This window comes from Alligator sinensis, unplaced genomic scaffold (genome assembly GCF_000455745.1).
Source record: "Alligator sinensis unplaced genomic scaffold, ASM45574v1 scaffold299_1, whole genome shotgun sequence".
Taxonomy (NCBI): Eukaryota; Metazoa; Chordata; order Crocodylia; family Alligatoridae; genus Alligator; species Alligator sinensis.
Genome location: NW_005841981.1, coordinates 2,301,753 through 2,308,151, shown reverse-complemented (window position 1 = coordinate 2,308,151; position 6,399 = coordinate 2,301,753). Strand labels below are relative to the sequence as shown.

Here is a 6,399-nt window from a genome sequence, read left to right as displayed (position 1 = left end):
GTGCCACTACTCCCCATCCTCTCGGGGGCAACCGCAGCACCACACCCACATCACTCCCACTCTCAGGGTCCACCCTCTCTGGGCCCCTCACAACACTGGCCCTCTAGGCCCTCCAACAAACACATGGGTAACCCACCTGGTGGTGGTGGGAGCTAGGGGTTAATGCACCCCAACCCGCCTTTCACCGGGGTGATAACTGGCCTGGAATTTCCTGGGGCTCCCGCACCACTGAGAGCCCCACCAGACCACCCAGCAGGGTACAGTTTCAGGTCATGCCCAGGCCCAGGAGCCTCCTAACCATCCCCTTGCAGCTCCCCCTTACCTCCGGGTCATTCACAACAGCCCTTCAACCAGGCAATGTTGCTGCCTGCCTCCTGCAGCCAAACTGCCTTGTTTATATAGGCAGCCTTTGCCTCAAAATGGCTGCCCTCATCAGGCACCTGGAGGCTGCCAGCTCCAGGCCCTTAAAGTGGCAGGCACACACAGTGCACTGCCACACTATTCTTATGTAAACCAACTACTGAAAAATCATAAAACTCCAATGTTCCCTGTTTGCTGAGCAGAGATTTGGGGGCAGAAACTTTTCCAGAAAATTTTCCAGTGCTTTATTTTTCCCTGGGAAATTTTCCATTTCCAAAAATGAATTTTTTCATAAAATTCATTAGTAACAATGAATGGATGCCCATACAATATTAGGTAAGCTTGGCAGCTTCAAAGTTGTAATTGTTTTTCAGGTGATTTTCCCTAGGAAGTGTGTGAGAGAGTACATATATGTTTTATTGATTTGTAAACAGGAGGGCAAATACACTCACATACAGGCAATCCTCACCATTCACATGGGATACGTTCTTAGATCCCCTATGAATGGCAAAATCCATGAATAATCCACCCCTACCTGCAGTGCCCTGGCGGGCGTATTTAAAATACGGGTTCGGTATTCACGAATAATTGAAACCACAAATACCGAACCCGCAAATAGCGAGGGTTTCCTGTAATAATCCAAACCAAAAATCAAGTTATGAATTCAGGCAATTGGCTGTGCAGGTCAAATCAAAACCAAAGCACGGCATATCATGCATAGTTCTTTGTGCATGCTAAAATTAGTTTGTCAATAGTTTTCAGTGCTTTCAGTTTTTTTCTTAAATTTAAACAAACAATGTAAGGGAAGTACATGCTATTGTGTATTGTCTTTATATTTTTACAAGTAGTCCAATAAAAATAATTTCTTTCCACATAAAGCTTTGAATTTATTTGAATATAACATTTAAACCACATTAAGTGTGCTGTATTTAATTTTTTTCCTCATAAAATATTTCCGTTCAAATACTTGTGGCTATTGGGATATAAGATTAACATGGGGGTACTTTTTTAGTTTTGTTTACTGAATATAAGTCAAATAAACATGCTAAATCAGATCATGCTCTATTTAGGGCAGTGGAAAATTTTCCGATTCAAATTTTCTGGAAAACCCACACCACTGTTACTGAGGTATGCTTATTTCCCACCATTTTATTTACCTCATCATGTCACTCTCCATTCCTCTCATCTTCCAGTTTGTTCTCACCTCCCTCTGTATCACCTTTGAATTTAAAGAGTAAAATCTTAGGTTTCACTGAAATCAACAGCAAAGCTCTATTTGACTTAATTTGGTCCAGGACTAATTTAAACTTTGTGGAGTATACAAGTAACCAGCTATTCATTCTGAGAGACACCTAGCTATTGGCCACATGACAGCTAATAAGTAAAAACAACAACAATAATAATAACTATATTTTGTTTCATGGAAGCTATTAAAGTTCAGCACAGGCTTAAGAACTGAAATTCTACCGTGTGTCCAGGATTTGTACTGGCTGTAAACAAGCTTTATGTGAAGGCTATTAACCACTGAAGGAGAAATGCTACATCTGCAACTTGATGGTACAGACAACATGATTTATAAAATACTAGACTTTTATTTTAGCTTCTTTCCCAATTGAAAGTTATTTTGTTCAGAGAGAAAGATACCTGTTTTTGGGCACTGTTAATGTTTTATTAGTACTGTATTAACAACAATAACAATAAGTGTTCACTCCGTATAAGCCTGAAGAATCTGAATCCAGATTTCCAATCCTCTTTGTCAGGGAGCAACAATACCAGAAAAGCTGTGCAAGACAGGATAGTTTCTGAGCACAGAATTTTGTGCAAGTTTTTATTTTAGTTTATCTGTAAGGCTAGGGACAGGAGTTGCACATAAACCAGTTTAAGTGATCAGAAACTGGTTTAAGATAAACCTGGGTGAATGTAGCATCAGACTTAATTGATTTGGGTCAAACCAGTTTATGGAACTTCTGTGCCAGACCCCTTCCAGGTTCAAGTTAAATCGCAGTCCCCCAGCATCCTAGCATGCTTTCCAGCCTTGGGCTGGGCTGTCTGTTCCAGCAGGCGGGGGGCGGGCAGCAGGGACTGCCCCTCCTAGTCAAACCCTGGCTACAGTCTGGGGCCAGGGAGGGGAACTTCCCTTCCCCCATGTACAGAGCTTCCCTGCCCTGCCAAAAACTTACTGCTGGCTGTGACTGTAGACTACAAATCCCAGAAGCACCTGGAAGTAGGAAGATGAAGTGATGAGAAACCCTGCAGAGTCCTGCTGCTGTGATTCTCAACTACAAATCCCAGAGACCCTGGGGGCAGCAGGAAGAGGAAGTGAACACAGTCTATGCTGGCTACATGCCAGAGAGCTGTGCCCTAGAACCCCTGGGCTTCTGGCCTGAGCCACTGCAGGCATGTGGCTACATTTCTTGAATCAAAAGTGATTTGTCCTGTTGTTTCTCAGCTTAGTCTCAGCAGCTTAAGCTAACCTGCAAAGACTGAATTGATTCAGCCTCAGGCTTTTTGACTATCTGTACTTAGCCTTATTGATCACTGAATAGTGGGATTCACATGAACCACGATATTCAAAACAAAAATTCACTTTAAACACCAAGTTTCCTTTGGTCTCACACAGAACTCATTCACAACTCTTGAGTTCTATATTGTCTAAATATGATATCAGTAATCAGGCAAGGTATGTGTCACAACCCAAGGGTGTGATTTTGTGTGTGCGCGCTTCGGCACTGCTAAATTATTTCCCGCCACAAGGAGCTTTCTTTGCACGGTGCATTTCTCAGTTGCAAAGAGAAAACCCCAGTGCAAAGGAGTTCCCACCACCCACATGCAAATTTGTGTCCCACTATTGGCCAGTTCTAAATTATTCCCACGTGGCGGCTAGCGATTGGCTTGCTAGCCGTATAAGAGGCTTGAGCGGTTTCTGCCCAAGTTGGAGGACTCCACAATCATCTTGTAGAGGAGGCTGCTGATGCTGACTCATGAAGAATGCTAAGCGCTGTGGAGCCTAACGGACCCAGCGTGTGCCTTAAGAAGGCTATAGGGGTCTGATCAACCTCTGGCCTCTCCCTGTTGCCGAATGTGATCCCTTGACAAACCCCTTCCCTGCGCGCTTGTTCCATGGAGCCTAGCAAGCTTCGTGTGTGTGTGTATCCAGAGCTCTGTCCGAGTTATTTCAAGAGGCTTGAGTTTTCTGCGGGTCTTCTTCGAGTTCGTGTTGTGGAGCCTAGCAAACTCCATGTGTCTGTCTGTAACTGCAACGCAAGCAAGTTTTTCCTGCCTGCACCGCGACCATCTACGGTGTAAGTAAAATAATCTTTAATCAACCGCTACGCGTCTGTGCCTAATTCTAGTCTGCCGGCCTGCATTCCCCGACCCGCGTGCCAGGGCTGCTGGCCACAGCCCGCCGCGCGCCCCTGAGGGCCTCAGACCGCTCCTGGCCCACACAGTATGGTTCAAAATAAGCTTCAGTTCTTTCAGAAGGAGGAGGAAGCTGGAAGTGTGAGGAAACTGGATCTGTTCAGTATTTTGGTTCAGTCTTTACCTGGGGTATTTGCAAGAGGCTTTCAAAAAAAAAAAAACCCCAAGTCAACCAAAACAAATCAAACAAAAAACCTAAGAATAACTTTCTATTGATAATAAAAACAAAAATCCACAAGTTCTTTGTTATTTCAAGTATCAAAGAGAAAATTGCACCCCTCGTGAACATACAGAAATTCCTGGCCCTGTTGAAATCAGTGGGAGTTTTCCTGGGTTGTTTTGGGGTTTTTTTTGTAAACCCAGAATTTCACTCACTGTCAGGTAAGAGGTATATAACAGAATTCCAAACTCATATAGTCACTTTTTAAAACTTTCTCACTTTTTTGCTTGGGTTTAAAACTTCATTTGATTATTCCTATGTTTCTCAGCCAGGGTGTTATAGCACTCTGGGTTGCCTTGAGATCCTTTCAAGGGTGCCATGCAATGTTAGTTGTCACATGTGCAAACATGATTCACAAAATTAAACTGAAGATTTTTCAATGGGATTTCATAGTGTTAAAAGCATTCTGACTTGTAGTCTTTCTGAGTTTTTTTTTTTCTTTAGTATAAAAAGAAGCGAAAACTAAGAGAAGGCATTTTCCAAGGGATGCCTTGAGTCTACCAAGAGGTGCCTTGAATCTAAAAATCTAAAAAGGTTGAGAACCACTGATGTTTTTTTTTTTTTTTTTTCCTCAAAACATAAGCAATTGTTTTAAAATTTCCAACATAATTAGTCAAACCGGTTCAAGAAAATATATTTACAATCCCTTTTCGCATAACTCTAACAAATTTTGTAGCACTAAGAGAACTTCCATCAGTGGCTAAGAGGCATGAACTTTCTGGAGGTATGGAAAAATGTGTATTTGCAGTACCTTCAAAAGGGGTGGGGTAGCAGCCATTACAATTTTACTGTTAACTCTTCGTGAGTCGACAGCAATCCAAGTGTAGCAAAACCACTCCAAAGTCAAAGTCAGGGTGCTTTAGTTCGCCTGTATCACTACTGGATCATGCACATATAACAGCCACAGCATAAGAGCTGCTGCATGCTCGCAAACAGAAGTTCCTCCTCCACTTCTGGGGCCACTTCAAATGTACAATTGTCAGTAGCCTAGAAAATACGCAAAAGACTTTTCTCACAAAAACTGTTTGCTGTAACTTCTCATGTCTGAAAGGTGCTAACTGAACTCTTTGATTGTGCATTCGCAAGACAGCACAAAGCAGCTTGCCATTCACACAAAGCATAATCAGTCTATCAGCATTGCTTATAATTTCACTTTTAACAACATTCATTAGAAACTAATAGTTACGATATAAAAATCAGTGTAAAATGACATAAGAACCAGATCCTTAAATACTGGTGAGAAAAGAGAGAGTAAGATTTCCTGTACCCCAGAGGCTTCCTGAAAATTTCTCCATAAAGGAGTGAAACAAAACCTGAATTCCAACATTTTTCTGAGATCCCACAGGAGGGACACAGGGGAAATCTAAATGCCAGCAATGAGATCACTTTCTAATAATCCCAATAAATAGATCTGTTGCAAAAAACTGATGGAAAGAAAATGCCGGTATGCCTGAGTAATGCTGAAGAGAAACACACTTGCTCCTAACACAATGGAAAAACTGTTCATGAATAGCTAATCTGTGTGAAGCTATGACCCCAGTCATGCAGTTGGTGCAGTAAGTACTGTGGAAATCTACTTGAATTAGGTGTTGACTGAGCAAACTAATGGTATATGTAGGCATATCTCTATCCACCTATTTATTCACATGTGGTGATGGTATCCATGTGATAAATTGCATTTAACATGCACCTACATTTTGCCCACTAATCCAGCTTCACCTTGACTACTCCTAACATTACAAATCTCTATGGAGATCTGTACAAATCTCCAAACAACCCCCTTTTGTTTATATGACCAATGATTTTTTTTCCTTCTTCCTCCACAAAAGAAAAAAATATTTCAAAAAAGTATGCTGGTCAAAAGCCAGGACAGATTTAAGTTCTTGTATCTTGCAATTCAATGTGATTAAAACTAGGCTCTTTAAACTATTAGCAATTAGAATGCAGCTGTTTGTTTCTAAGCACGAGCATATATTAATTCTCAGAGGAAGTTTGACTTTCATACCTATGGGTGGACATTGAGTGCTAGTGCAGAAAAGGGTGGGGGCCAAGGGTGCATAATATAGCCCTAGTGTTTCCACAGAAGTCCACAGCACTGAAGGCCCAATCAGAACCAGAGAATCAGAGAGGCACAAGTTACCTAGTCCAACCTCCTGCCTGAGGCAAGATCATCCCTATATGAACTATCCCATAAAAACTCACTGTCTAACCTATGAAACCACAGTTTCATAGTTTCATAGTTGGTAGGATCGGAAGGGACCTGAGCAGATCATCAAGTCCGACCCCCTGCCATGACAGGAAAAAGTACTGGGGTCAAACGACCCCAGCGAGGTGTTCGTCTAACCTCCTCTTAAAGACCCGCAGGGTAGGAGCCAGCACCACTTCACTTGGAAGTTGGT

The 6,399-nt window shown here is 42.2% G+C and overlaps 1 protein-coding gene across 3 annotated transcripts in view; it reads right to left on the bottom strand.

The window, feature by feature from the left end:
- The window catches only part of RARB (retinoic acid receptor beta), a 563,324-nt gene that overhangs the window by 375,545 nt on the left and 181,380 nt on the right, over nucleotides 1-6,399 (bottom strand). The window contains exon 3 of one of the 3 annotated variants that reach the window (XM_006021194.3): nucleotides 1,518-1,579. The exons of the other annotated variants lie outside the window; for them this stretch is intronic. The gene's annotated coding sequence lies outside the window, so the exon portion shown is untranslated. The remainder of the gene's footprint in view (nucleotides 1-1,517; nucleotides 1,580-6,399) is intronic. 3 annotated transcript variants of the gene reach the window in all.